Source organism: Sarcophilus harrisii, chromosome 4 (assembly GCF_902635505.1).
Source record: "Sarcophilus harrisii chromosome 4, mSarHar1.11, whole genome shotgun sequence".
Taxonomy (NCBI): domain Eukaryota; kingdom Metazoa; phylum Chordata; class Mammalia; order Dasyuromorphia; family Dasyuridae; genus Sarcophilus; species Sarcophilus harrisii.
In genome coordinates this window covers 126,480,316-126,496,463 of record NC_045429.1, presented here as the reverse complement: position 1 = coordinate 126,496,463, position 16,148 = coordinate 126,480,316, and positions in this window count along the sequence as shown.

The window sequence follows — 16,148 nt, the reverse complement described above, 5'->3', positions numbered from 1 at the left end:
AGCATCAATATTCATTAGAGAGATTGGTTTGTAAATTTCCTTCTCAGTTTTCAACCTACCTGGTTTAAGTATCAGTACCATGTCTGTGTCATAGAAGGAATTTGGTAGGACTCCTTCATTCCCTATTTTGTTCAAATAGTTGGGTTCAAATTGGGGTTAATTGTTCTTTAAATGTTTGGTAGAATTCACATGTAAATCCATGTGGTCTTGGAGATTTTTTCTTAGGGAATTGATTAATAGCTTGTTCTATTTCTTTTTCTGAAGTGGGACTATTTAAGCAATTTAGTTCTTCCTCTGTTAATCTGGGAAATCTATATTTTTGGAGGTAGTTATCCATTTCATTTAGTTTATCAAATTTATTGGCATAAATACTCATTATTACCTTAATTTTATTTTCATTGGTGGAAAGTTCTCCCTTTTTATTTTTAAGACTAAAAATTTGATTTTCTTCTTTCTTTTTTCTAATCAGATTTACCAAAGGTTTTCTATTTTGTTGTTTTTTTTTTCATAAAACCAACTCTTAGTTTTATTTATAAATTCAATAGTTTTTTTTACTTTCAATATTATTAATTTCTCCTTTTAATTTTAGAATTTCAAGCTTAGTATTTGATTGGGGGTTTTTAATTTGGTCTTTTTCTAGCTTTTTAAGTTGCAAGTCCAATTCATTGACCTTCTTTTTCTCTATTTTATTCAAGTAAGCCTCTAAAGATATAAAATTCTCCCTTATTACCACTTTGGCTGCATCCCACAAATTTTGGTATAATGTCTCATTGTTGTCATTATCTTGGGTGAAATTATTAATTGTGTTTATAATTTGCTGTTTCATCCAATTATTCTTTAAGATGAGATTATTTAGCTTCCAATTTTTTTTGTTCTATTTACCCTTAATTTTTTGTTGAATGTAGATTTTATTGCATCATGATCTGAAAAGAATGCATTTACCACTTTTGCCTTCCTGAATTTAATTTTGAGATCTTTATGTCCTAATATATGGTCAATTTTTGTATAGATTCCATGAACTGCGAGAACAAAATATACTCCTTTCTGTTACCATTCAGTTTTCTCCAAAAATCTATCATACCTAATTTTTCTAATATACTATTTACCTCTTTAACTTCTTTCTTATTTGTTTTGTGTTTTGATTTATCTAATTCTGAGAGTGCAAGGTTGAGATCTCCCACTATTATAGTTTTGCTGTCTATTTCTTCTTGCAACTCTCTTAACTTCTCCTTTAGGAAATTAGATGCTATACCACTTGGTACATACATGTTTAGTATTGATATTGCTTCATTGTCTATGCTACTCTTCAGCAGGATATAGTTTCCTTCTTTATCTCTTTTAATTAGATCAATTTTTACTTTTGCTTGATCTGAGATAAGGATGGCTACCCCTGCTTTTTTTCTTTCACCTGAAGTATGTTAGATTCTGCCCCAGCCTTTTAGCTTTACTCTGTATGTATCTCCCTGCTTTAAATGTGTTTCCTGTAAACAACATATTGTAGGGTTCTAACTTTTGATCCAGTCTGCTATCCACCTCTGCTTTATGGGAGAATTCATCCCATTCACATTTATGGTTAAAATTACTAATTCTGTATTTCTTGCCACCTTATTATCCCCAGAATATGCTTTTCTCTTTCTTGCCCTCCCTTTACCTCCTTCCCCAGTATTAAACTTATGGGCACCACTTGCCTCATGCAGCTCTCCCTCTTTAGGATCCCTCCCACCCACTTTGAATCTCTTCCCCTTTCTTCTACCCTTCCCTTATTACTTTTTTCCTTTTCCCTTTTGCTTTCCCACTTTTTAACGAGGTGAGAAAAGTTTCTCTGTAAACCAAATGTCAATTATTTTCTCTTTGAACCAACTCTGATGAGAGTAAGATTTGCACAGCGTTCTTCCCCCTCTCTAAATTCCCTCAGATATGCTAGGTTTCCTTTGCCTCTTCATGGGATGTAGTTTCTCTCTTTTTATCTTTCCTTTTCCCTTTTTTCTGATACTGTACTCTTTCCATTTCTACTTCCCTTTTTTATGTTATATCAGTAAAATCAAATTATACATGTACTCTTTATGTATATCCATAACAGAAAAACAGTTCTCAAGAGTTCTTTTTTACCTTTTTCTGCTTCTCTTGAGTCTATGGTTGAAGATCAAATTTTTGTTTAGTTCTGGTTTTTTCCTTAGAAACAAAGGGAATTCATCTGTTTCATTAAATATCCATCTTCTTCCCTGGAAGAAAATGCTCAGCTTACCTGGGTAGCTTATTCTTGGCTGCATTCCAAGTTCTTTTGCTTTTTGGAATATCAGATTCCAGCCCTTTGATTTTTTAATTTGGAAGCAGCTAGGTCTTGAGTGATCCTTATTGTGGCTCCTCTGTATTTGAATTTTTTTCTGGCTGCTTGTAATACTTTTTCCTTAGTCTAGTAGTTCTGAAATTTAGCCACAATATTACTTGGAGTTTTTATTTTAGGGTCTTTTTCAGAAGCTGTTTGATGAATTCCTTCAATGCCCATTTAACCTTCTGATTCTCTTACATCTGGGCAGTTCTCTTTGATGATTTCTTCTAAAATAGTATCTAGGCTCCTTTTTATCATAATGTTTAGGAAGACCAATAATTCTCAGTTTATCTCTACTAGATTTATTTTCCAGGTCTGCTATTTTTCCAAATAGATATTTAACATTTTTTCTAATTTTTCATTTTTTTGGTTTTGCTTGACTGATTCTTGATGTCTCAATGAATCATTCATTTCTATTTGTTCAGTTCTGATTTTTAATGAGTTATTTTCTTCATTACCTTTTTTTTCTTCTTTTTGTATATGTCCAATTGAGTTTTTAAATGAGTTATTTTGCTCTATGGAACTTTTTTCCATTTCACTATTTTTTTTTTAACTGAGTTATTTTCTTTTTCCAATTCACAAATCCTCCTTTCTTGGGAGTTCCTTAAATTTTCCAGTTCACAAATCCTACTTTCCTGGGAATTCTTTATCTTTTCCATTCACAAATTTTGTTTCCCTGTACTTCCTGGGAGTTCTTTACCTTTTCCAATTCACATTTCAGGAAGTTATTACTCTCTTGCATAGCTTCTCTTACCTTTCCCCATTTTTCTTCTAGCTGTCTTTTAAGATTTTTTATAGTTTCTTCTAGGAGAGCCTTGTGTAATGGGGACCAGTTGTCTGGAGACTGTCTGTTATTAGTCTCCTTGGGGTTGAAAACCTGTTCTCTTTCTGTATAGAAGGTATTGAGGGTCCTTTTGGCTTTTTTACTCATTTTTTAAAAGCCCTTATGGTCTGCCTTCAGGGCAAGTAGGTTACTAGCTTCCTCTGCAGAGCAGAGATAGGTATATGGCCAGTAGCTATCCTACCAATGGCCTGCAAAGAGTGACTGAGCTATGGAAGTGCTCTGGGAAAACCTCTGCACTGGAAGTGTCTCAGGCTTGGGTAGCACAGATGAACTGCCAAAGTGCTTTACAAAGAGCCCTGCTGTGCAGATTAGCGACTGCCCTTGGGATAGAGGCTGAGCAGTGAAATTGTCACTACCCCAGGCAAAAGCCCACTGTGGGTATTAGCAGTTGTCCTGTGAATAGCCCTGTAGGGCACTGGAAGTCGTGTGGTTGAAGTTCTATTGTTCCAGGCCAAGGTCCCACTGTGCAGATTAGAGCCTGCCCCAGGGCTATGCCCCCTTGCCATGCAGATTTGGACTGCCCCGGGCAGCTTAGATCAATGAGTATGGTAATTAAATATCACAGAGAAATAGGTACTAAAACATATGTGAACAGTAATTAAACTCAAGCCCACAAACTACCATTCACTACTACAAACTGTATTATCATAAACTATTGTAGATATAATATCTATGCTGTGCTGCAGAGTGCAACTGCACAACTGTGCTGTGGTCTGTGCTGAGTCACTCACTTCCAGTTTTGGGTAGGTATAGCCAGATCCTGTTAGGTTCTGGCATTTTTTAGAGTACCATCTACCTTTGGCTTTAATTTCTCTGCTGGTCTACTGCTTTTCAACCAAAGCAGAGCAGCCAACCTGTGGTAGAACCCTCCCTGCAAATTTTCCAGTCACAGAGACCACCCCCTAGTGTGCTCCATTTGCTAGCCTCTCTTATCTCCCTGCTTGTGCTGGCTTGTTCCTACTGCTCAGAACAAACCTTTTCTGGCAATCTTCCAGATTTTCTTCGGCTGGTAAGTTGTACTTCCAATCTTCATGAGACTTATCAGTCAAGCGCTATTTTTGAGGCTGAATTCAGTAATTAGTAGTGAGGGTATGAAAGGAGCTTACAAAGTCGTGTGTCCTTCTCTGCCATCTTGGCTCTGCCTCCACAAATTCTGTTTTTCTGAGAGTTGTTTTCTTTTTCCATTTTGTCAAATCTATTTTTTTAATGAGTTATATGCTTTTTCCCCATTTCACTAAGTCTATTTTGTAGTGAATTTTCTTCAGATAATTTCTATGTTGCATTTTCCAAACCCTCTTAAAAAGTTTTAATTGCCTTTTCCCATTTTTCTTCTAGATCTCTTTAAGATCCTTTTTAATTTCTTCTAGGAGAGCTTTGTGTGATGGGGACCACTTTGTATAACCTTTTGGTGGTTCATTTGTATACAATCTGCTTTTAGTCTCTTGTTCTTCTTTTTCACCATAAAAAAAAAAAAAAAAACTGTCTATGGTCAGGATTCTTTTTGCTTTTTTATTCATTTTTTTTTCAAGTTGAGATCTGGGACCAGCTAGGTGGTGCAGTGAATAGATCACTAACCCTGAAATCAGGAGGACCTGAGTTCAAATCTATCCTCAGACACTTAACACTTCCTAGCTGTGTGATCCTATGCAAGTCACTTAACCCCATTTGCCTTAGCAAAAAACAAACAAATAAACAAACAAAGAAAAAAAGTTGAGACCTGCTTTTAGGGCAAGGGAGATTGCCCAAGCTTCCTCTACTAGCAGCAGCAGCTCCACTGAGTCTGGGCTGACTCAATCCTGGTGCTGGGTAGTCTTGGTCAGGTTCTGTAAATTCTGGCATTTTGGGGTTCGCTATTTACCATTTGTGTTTGTGTTGGGTGTTTTATAACTTCTCTGCTTATCTATTGGCTTGCAACCAGGGCAGAGTAACCAATACTGCTGTAGATTCCTCCCTGTAGATTCTCTGGCACCCCAGGACTCTGTGCTGCCTGCACTCCCTCGACATCTGTGTTCAACCTACTTGTTCTTTGCCCATCTCCCTCTGTGCCCGATTCAAACTGTAATGTTCTTCTCTAAAATATAATGTTCTCTGGGTATAGATTTCTTAGGGGACTTCTGGAAGCAGCCTTCATTTCAGTTCAGTTCAATAATCACTTCAAATTCAGCCAGGAGTTAAAGTCCAAATCCTTTCTTGTTTTCTTTTAAATCTTGTCTCCTTCCTTGGGGCCATGTAGCTTTCTTAGAGGCCAATCTCTCTCCTTGGTTCCTGTCTCTAGTCCTTTGCCTCTGCCAGCTTCAGCCTCTCATCCTCCCAATGTCTCCAGCCAGCACAAAGATGGAAGTTGTAATGAATCTGATTCTGCCTCCAAGAGTGGGCTTGTGGGTTAGTGAGCTTCCTCTTTATATATGCTCTTGTAAAGGTGTGAATCTTGTGGAACTAGTACTAAGTACTAAGTACATTTAGAGAACTGTTAAACACCCTGCTAAACAACCATTGTCTCTTATCAATTCCACTGATTTAGCACCTTGTAAGAATTCTAATATCTCCCACTTTCTTTTGATTTAGAACATAAGTTTGCTAATTTTTCAGAAAATTTACTTATATTTGATGATCCTATTCTTTAAAAAGAATATTCTTAATTTTATGATTACCTTCTTTAGAATTGCTACTAGATTAAAACCACTTAAAACAAACATTAAAACTAACATTGAATTACAAGAAAGATGACTACTACTGCTGCTGCTACTCCTTCTACTGCTTCTACCAGCTGTCATTTGTATATCACTCTTGGGTTTGCAAAGTACTTCAGAAATATACTCTCATTTTATCTTCACAACATTTTGTCCTCACAATACTATTATTCCTATTAAACAGATGAGGACATTAAAGTTAATAAAGAGTAAATAACTTATTCAGGAGCACATAGCATTTCAAGCTGGGTTTAAACTTCGTTTCCCACCTCCAGACCCACTACTCTATTTTTGCACACTTTATATAAATTATAACAGATGGAACCACCATGAAATAGATAAAAGTAAGAAAAAAAACCACTGGCTAATTCTAGACTAATTTTGAATACTATTTATTAATTGATTGTTAAATAATGACAATGATGAAAAGATTAAAGAGATAAAGATTTTAAAACAAAAACAAATATACATTTTCTCAGCCAGACATTATTTAATTTCTTTGACAATTAGAGAACCATGGAAGCAAAGGGCAGCATCATTTTTTAGTACAAGCATATTTGTCAAACTATGTAGAAAATGACCAAAAACATTGGCAGTCTTACTTCATAATAAAGGTATATATGGTAGATCAGAGAGCTGATCTTAGAGTCAGGAAAACCTGAGTTCAAATTATGCCTTTTACACATTCTGAACAAGTTGTACCACCTCTTGTCCTAGGCAAGTATCTAAGACTATATGTTGCAGAAAATTTGCATATGAGCTGTAACTTTTTCACCTGGAATATCAGTGAATATATCAACGAATTACAGATCCAGACCCTATCCCTTCTTAAAAAGATGAAAAATAGATGAAGAGAAAGCTAATTTTATTAGTTAAAAAAATCACATTAAACAATCTATTCAGAGAACACATAAATGAAACTGGAAGGAAAAAAAAAACACATTAGTGTTCTCTTCCTTCTTACATTATCTTCTATCTCATTTTCTGTGTAAATGTTATAAACCTTTATCTACACTCATAAATAGATAATCTACTCAAGGAATAGATGGAAATAGAAAAACAAAACAAAATTTAAAAATCCAATTATTAAGTACTTCCTATAAACTAGAAAATCAAGATACAAAATTGCTCTCAAATAACTCACATTCTAATAGGGAGGAGACAACACGAAAATAAGGATTCAGAATTGTTTCCAATTTATGATAAATGAAAATGTCAATGTCAGATTAAATTTAGCCAGAGAAAGCAGGATGGAAGTTCCCTAGCTTCACAAAGATTATATAGTGTAATTGAAAGTAGGTGAAATATGTAAACAACTTTCTCTCTCTCTCTCTCTCTCTTTTTCTCTCTCTCTCTGTCTCTATGTCTCTCTCTCTCTCTCTCTCTCTCTCTCTCTTTCTCTTTCGCTCTCTCTCTTTCTTTCTCTCTCTCTTTCTCCATGTCTCTCTGTCTCTCTCTGTCTCTTTCTGTGACTCTGTCTTTCTCTCTCTCTCCTCCCTCATCTTTCACTTTCTCTATACATATATGTATGTATGTATATATGTATGTATGTGTCTTTTTATCTATCTAGCTGTGTGTATGTGCTGATTAATTCAGATCTGACACTCCTTTTTGTTGAAATTGCAATCAGACCACTATTCCTTGAATGGCAAAGCAGAGGCAGACATTTATTGGCATGTTTTGTAGGACTTCATATTTATAACAGGAGGTATTATATTTCTTGCCTTCTCCCATATATATATATATAATTGGGATCAAGGCATTCCTTGATAATTCAGTTTCTAAATCTATTATAGGAGAAAATTATTAGCCTACGATTCATATCATAAGGATATTTAAAGAAAGAATGGCTGACATTCTCCAATTGATAAATGGTCAAAGGGTATGAACAGTCTTCAAATGATGAAACTGAAACTATATATGAAAAGGTGCTCCAAATCATTATTGATCAGAGAAATTAAAATTAAGACAACTCTGAGATACCACTACACACCTCTCAGATTGGAAAAGATGACAGGAAAAAATAATGATGAATGTTGGAGGGGATGCGGGAAAACTAGTTCACTGATGCATGGTTGGTGGAGTTGTGAATGTATCCAACCATTCTGGCGAGCAATTTAGAACTATGCTCAAAAAGTTATCAAACTGTGCATACCCTTTGATCCAGCAGCTTAAAACCCAAAGAGATACTAAAGAAGAGAAAGGGACCTGTATGTGCCAAAATGTTTGTGGCAGCCCTTTTTCAGCTAGAAACTGGAAATTAAATGAATGCCCATCAATTGGAGAATGGCTGAATAAATTGTGGTATATGAATGTTATGGAATATTATTGTTCTGTAAGAAACGACCAGCAGGATGATTTCAGAGAGGCCTGGGGAGACTTACATGAACTAATGCTAAGTGAAATGAATAGAACCAGGAGATCATTATACACTTCAACAACAATACTATATGAGGTTCAATTCTGATGGAAGTGGCTCTCTTCAGCAATAAGAGGATCCAAATCAGTTCCAATTGATCAGTGATGAACAGAACAAGCTGCACCTAGCAAAAGAACACTGGGAAATGAGTGTGGACCACAACACATAGCATTTTCACTCTCTGTCGTTTGCTTGCATTTTTGTTTTTCTTCCCAGGTTATTTTTACGTTCTAAATCTGATTTTTCTTGTGCAACAAGATTACTGTATAAACATATGTGTGTACACACACACACACACACACACACACATTGTATTTAACATAAATTTTAACAAGTTTAACATATGTGGGACTGCCTGCCATCTAGGGGAGGGAGTGGAGGAAAGGAGAGGAAAAGTTGGAACAGAAGTTTTTTCAAGGGTCACTGTTGAGAAATTACCCATGCATATGTTTTGTCAATAAAAAGCTATAATAAAAAAAGAAAGAATGGCTGAAAGTAGTTGTAGTAATGTTTGCTAACAGAGTTTTTGGTAGTATTCTAAGAAGCAGATGGAAAATGAAGTGTACTGGGAAATAGGAAGGTAGTAACATCTGGCCTATGATTCACTAAGTAAAGAAAATTAAGAGACAATGTAACTATTTAATCATATGATGCGCATGTCTTATCTTCCAAAATATAGATTTCCCAAAATGGGGGTAGAACTTGTAGTCTTTCTAAATTTGCTGGTTTATATATATAACAAAAATATGCCATAATAATGCTAATGAATTGGTTTCTAATACTTTTAATCTGACCAATCTTTATAATCTCATTTGCTATTATTCTCAAATGAATTAACAGAATGTTTGAAGTTTCAAACTTTTCTTTGATAATAGGAAATAACTATTAAATTCATAATTCAGCATTATGGATTTAAAAAAAACTATAAATATTTTATTGATTTTTAGCACAGAAAATCCTTTACTAATCATTGTGTTTCAAAACTGACATTTGCTTAATGTATCAAAAAAGTCAATTTCTTTGTTTTTCCTAACTGTTACTGAAAAAAATTAATGCCAATCCATTACCAATGTATGGCATGGGATCAAAAGCTCAATGTGATATCATGATTAGTCAACAATCAATAAGCATTTATCTGTGTCAAGTACTATGCTAAATACTGGGTATACAATTCCATGCCCAGGCAAAAAGAGTTTTGGCCCTCAAGGAGTTTACATTCTAAGGAAGGGATGCAACTAATACAAGAAAGTTAAAAAAAGTATTTGGGAAGTTATAAAAATACCCAATATAGTGACATTATAGGAAAAGATGAGTACAGCCAAGAGATCACTGCTTGGTACATCCTCATGTGGAGATTCTAGGAGAAACTATACAATCAGGGGGAGAAACTGAAAGAGTTTGCAATATATGAATTACAGATCTAGAGTTGGGGCATGATAGAGAAAATCTAGAATAAAGTCAAGATCTGTCAACATATTGATAAAACTGATGGTACATGCTGCTACTAAAAATTTCACATCTCATAAGGGTCTCCATAGTAATAACTCCCATTAATACAATTCTTTAAGGTTTGTAAAATCCATCAAAAATATAATTGTATTTGATTCTTACAGCAATCTTGTATTATATCTATTTTACAGAAGAAGAATCTGAGGCATATAGAAGTCAAGTGACTTACTCCTTGTCACATAGCTAATGTCTGAAATGAGTAAACTTTAAGAGAGGTATTGCCAAAGGAGCTATAGAACAATGCATTTCCAATCTATCAACTTCCTTGTATTGAATTCTAGAAAGAATACACTATCTAGTCATAATAAGAGCACCAATGTTGATGAAATGACTAAGTGTTGAGATATTGAAGTATTATTTATAAAAATGATTATTATTATTAATTACTTCAATGTGTATTAGAGGTAGCTAGATGACCTCAAAAGGTTATGTTATATTAAGTGTAGAAGTCCACCTAGTGATAGGGACTAGATCTGTAATTTTATTGGTATAGAGAACTGCTAATGAGGAAACTCCCTTGATTGATGGAGGCTGGATAGCTTTAGAGAAGTTTGTCTGACACACAGAGGAGCTAAATGACTTGCCTAAAGATCACATATTTATTGTGTCAGAAGTATGACTTGAACTTGTGTCTTTTGGCCTTCATGGAAATCTTCATCTATGATGTCATGCTGCCTCTCCCAGTCAAAATAAACATTCATTATTTGGGGATTTTTAATATATTTTATTGATTTTTGACTTTGTAGTACTTTCCAAATGTACAGCAATGTCATCCTTTATCTAGCAACTGATTGTTTGCAACAAAGATTTTAAAAACAAAACATTTCAACAAAACTCATCAAAGCATTTACTTTATCAGACAGTGTATGTATCATTCCATACTGACATTCCCTTGACTCTATAATAAATGAACAAAAAGATATTTTATATTCTTTCCCCTATCTTCTCCGGTGAAAAATTTGGTCATCATAGGAACAAATAAATGGTTGGAATAAATGATTTTTTTAAACAAACTATTATTAAGGATTAAGTATGCACCAAACACTGTGCCAAGAGCTTAGAAAATAAACAAAAAAGCAAGAAAACACCTGTTGTCAAGAAGCTCACAACTAATATATATATATGTTAGCTCCTGGATGAATGGAAGGACCTGATGGTTCTATGGAAGGTTCAGGGCAGATGGCAAGACACAGGGGTACTCAAGGATGATTGTGAGGTCAGAGTCACAGAGTCAGCAAAGGCAGAATTGCAACCAAGGCCTTCCTGATCCCAAGTCCAGAACTCTATCCACTATTCTATGCTTTTTCTGTTATCATGAGATTCTTCCACCTTTTCATTTGAGTGTAGTTAAAATTTTTCCCTTAATCTTTACTATATCTGGGGCAAGATTATTTCATACACTAGGGAAAATAAATATATTTATAGAGATGACTGCTGTTTTAGATTTGTCTAAAGAGAATTTATCACCTCTTGGGATAAATTTATCTCTAAGTGTTCTAGATTAATGGTTATGACATCAAAATGACAATGTTGTACCTCAGGAGCCTCAATGGAGCCCAGAGCTAAGATCTGTTGCTCTGTCTTCAATCATCACATCAGTGGATGCTTGTGTCACTGAATATAACATTTACTGCTTTGTGATAGATCAGGACTATTGGGAAATCTTCACATTTTAAGATGGCACAGACCAATCTATAACTTCTAAGACAGGTCAGTAAGCACCATGATTTCTCTTCAAGGTTTTTGTTAGTGTGGTGGGGGAAGAGGTAAGGAAGGGACTCTCTTCACTCTTATCTTTTGAGATACTAACAGATATTTTATTGTTTTCCTGTTGCACAAATGTTGTTTTTGGTGGGAATAAAAAAAATTGCTTTATTGATATTTATTAAGAGTGATCACTGGCCTGGATTAAGTCAGTCTTTCTCTCTCTCTCTTCCAGGGACCAAAATATAAAGAAATAGTTTCCCTTTAGACTCAAGACAGTCAAGGGTCTGAAATTTTCATAATGTTATATATCATATTCCATACGTGCTGACATAGTTTGTGTGGCAAAATGAACAATATTTTCCCATTTCATTCCAGCCAATGCCATATTTCATAAGGAACAATATGAACCAAAACTTTTAAATGTTAGAACACTTCGGCAAACAAACAGATTAATTAAATAGTAAAAGAATCATTAGAAATATATTGTGGACCTTGGTATAGTTATCATACTATATTGTCATCTTTACTTTAATCTAATAAGATTGTTTTTATATTAGATCTTACAAGGACATGTATCCTTAACTACTATCCAGAGGGCTCTTACTAGGAAATGATTCTGATTTTCTTGGAGGAAGAGGAGAAAGAGACAATACAAAAGTTCTAAAAATCATTTGAAGGAAGCCAGATTTCATCTGAGATCCGTATTGCCAAAGAATCATGTAATCCCAGAGATTCTTTTTATGCAAAGATTCTCTTTCAGGTAAGAAGGAGAGATTCACCCTCATATTTCCTGCCAGAAAACTCTGGTGATATTCAAGGACAGATGGCCTGAAGATTAGGTTAGAATAGGCTTTAGAGAATTTTTCATCAGGAAAGAGGATTTGTAATTCTTTTAGTGTAGGTGTCCATTTGCATAATAAAAGTCACTGAGTACTATGATAATTGTGACATAATGGTTATGAGGTGTAACTTTTTCAAAGGGCATCTAAATATTGTCTGGTGGTCTGGGAAGTAACCCCCCCTTTGGTACTGAGATGAAGAAGCTGTTACAGTGGTATGTCAGGCCTTGAAATGCTCTTGAGTAGTCTGCCTACAGGCAAATTTGCTTTGGAGAGATGGCCTAACTCCAGTTCAAAAGCAGAGCACTTTAAAGCTGGCAGTGATAGAATTCATTTGAGGGGAAAAAGATTATATTGAAGAGTTATATCCTTAAAAGTAAGGCATATTGTTATGTCTGGTAAGCCAAATGGCTCATCAAAGTAGGACAAGAAGAGATTTCTTAAGGAAAAGTCTTGATTGTTTGGGGAGTGAGGGTGGAACTATAATAACAGCATTTATATAACACTTTAGAGTTTGCAAAATACTTTACATTTATTTTCCTATTTGACTTTCCCAACAACTCTGAAGAAGATACTCTTATTAGCTCTAATCATAAGTAACTCAAACAGAATTGGAGAAAGAAAATGAGGGAAAGTTAGATATTTTGCTAAGGATCCACAGCTAGTCAGTGTCTGAGGTTCAATTCAGGTTTTCTTGATTAAGTCCAGTGCTGTATCCACTGCCCACATTTATTTAATCATATTTTAATATTTTAAGAGAATTTCCATCCTGTTACATATTCTGTTCCACTTCTGCTTTAGGCAAAAATGGAAAAGTACAGAGTAGTCTGATCATGAGACATATTCAGGTCTTGAATAGAAACAGAAAAAGGTTGCATGTCCAAGTGATGGGAATAAAAGAAAGCTAAGTGCAAGGACTAATGATATTTCCCTGTCCAAACTGGTTTTCTGACCTGGTCATCTTAATTCCTACTTTGATATTCATCAGATTGATGATATACATGTTGTATATACAGGTATGTGTATATAGGTATGTATATCGAGGCATATGTAAATATAGATATAGATGGATGTACACTATATATCAAGTACGGATGGATTTTCATTCCATAGATGCCAAACTCAAACCTTCATGCCCTAATAGACTTCATAATTTAGTGTGGCCCAAACATAAACCATTCTCTAGTTGCCTAGTTCTGTATAGGAAGCCTTACATTTGATTTTGCCAATCTTTGAACAATAGAAATATGTTTAAGAGATATAGAATGAAATATATTTTTCACTCCCAGTTAATATATGAAGTTTATTTGCTTGATTATACTTACTTTTATACAACAAGATTTCTATTTAGGAAGAAAGGAGTCAGTAATGACGGTAATGGAATAAAACAAGAAAAGAAAAAAATAGAATCAATAAAATATTTAAAGTCCATAGAAAAGAGCAAAAGAATGTTTACTTCTTTAGGCTTCATTGCTCCTAGTCCATGCTGCTGAATGGAACTGGAGCACAAAATAGTGCTGATTGGATCCACTACAAACTTATGTTACATAATTTTAACTGACTCCTTGTAAGGGTTCTTTAAATGGGCCGGCACAGTGCAACAGGAGGTTTGAGTGGCCCAGAAGTAATTTCTGTGGCTAATGACTGCCCCATGGGCAGGTTCTTGTCATATCAAGATAGCTTCATAACGGGAGATGACTCCCTCTCTGATTGGCTGTGTGTGTGACCTCACAGACCCTCTATAAGCCCACTGAAAGCAGGAGGTCACTTTCTTTATCCTGGAGTAGCTGAGCTAAGTGGATGGATAGCCGAGAGAGGTAAGGAGCTTGATAGCAAACACGTGGGTCTCTAGACCACGGGTTCACTAGGAAGTTAACAAGTCAGAGCAGTATGTGAACAAGTATAATAAAGGCTTTAAGTTTGCACATAGCTATTCTTGAGCATGCTATTGGTTATTAAACTACAATTCAAGAAAAAGTAGCCAGAGACCTCTAAAGGCCTCAGAGGAGGCGAGCCAGGTAAAATTAGTTGACACTGCAAAGGTCAGTGGCCAGAGATACCCTGACACCCTGGGAATTAGGAAAGACTAGCAATGTGAAATATCAGGTAAAGCTAGAGCTTTCACAGATGAAGTGACTGCCCAGGGTTAAGTAGTAAAATGTTATTTTATAACCCCTCTCTGAATCAAGGCAATTGTTTTACATTTCTCTAGTCAATTAGAAATCCCAGAATACTTTTCTATGCAATATTCTTCTCCTTCTTAGTTTCTATGACACTGGACTTTCCTGTCTCACTATTATTCTTTCTGTATATTCTTTATTTATCCAAATCATGCTTAATAAATGTTGGTTTCCATCAAAGGCCAGTTTTATGCTCTTTTTATCCCTCTCCTCTACACAATTTTGAATAGTGATCTCTTTCACAGGTTCAATGATCAACTCTATGAAGATGATTCCCCACACTATATGTAGCTTTGTTCTATAGTAGAACTTTGCCAGTCTCCTACCACTATTAGTGTTTTCCCTCTGAGATTCTGTTCCATATACATCCATATTCATCTTGTATATAAATATTATTTGTTCCTCTGAACCATTATAACATGAGCTTTTTGAAGATCCTTTGTTTCTCCAGGCCTTGATACAGTGCTTGGCATGTAGTAAGTTCTTAAGAAATGTTTCTTAATTTTTTGATTAACTTGGAGACATTTCTTATAATAGAAATTAATGGTTTCACATTCAATCCTTTCTTTTATATTAAAATATTTAAGTTTGGTAGGCCAAGAAAAATAAAAATTTAAAAAAAGTTAAAAAAAAGAAACTTTGTTATAGCCTTTAGCTTTATAGGAAGAATCTGTTGGAGTTTGAGTTTTGCTGGTGTTTTGGGTAATTTCTGTTCTATGGGGAGCTAACAATGTGGTTTCAGTCACTTTATTTATACAGATATATTTGTATACAGTTATAGCATACCAAAAAATCAATGACCAAATTTGTGTTCTCCACATTATTTTTTTCCATTTAATATCCCACTTCAAATTTCTCAGATCTGCTACTTTGGAGGATGTACTTGGTTAAAGGCATCATTCAGCTGCCTGGGAAATTCAGAATTCTCTAGCCCTATTTTTTCTTACCCCACTCTGCCATGTACCCTGAAATGTTCCTTAGTGCTACCCAAACAGATTAAATTGTAATTGGGAAGTACTTAGCAAAATCAATAAAATAAAGTAGAACATAGATTATGTTAATATATGATTTTTTAAGTCAATATACTGCTATTAGTATCCTTATTTATGGTTTATTGCCTCCTTTCTATTTGAATTTGACACCATTATTCTGGCCCCTCTGAGAGACTGAATTCTCAAAACACTTTCAACATTCACAGTCATTTTCTTTTTTACTTTCCAGTTCAATCTGGAAAGAGAAGCAAAAAAGAAGAAAAAGAAACCTTTTATACATCGCTTGATGTATGTGTTAAGGTCACCATCTCTGTCTATCCACTCTCCATCCTAGAGCTATAGTCAACTCTTCATATGCAATTAAAAAGATGCCTTATAATGTCACTTACAATTCAATCTGGAACTAGGAAGAAGTGATGAGTTTTCTTCACTTTACATATAGTAGTTTTGCACATACTTCTGCATTATGTAATGATTTTTTACTTGATAAAGTTGACGTTTTATTTGGCAACATAAAATAATGAACTCATTGTTTTCTAAGGAAGGTAAAACAAACTGTAACAAACACCCACGGTATATTGTCTGATAATTCTAAGCAAGAAAATTGTTCATTTAATACTGTTGAATAACCGAAAATGT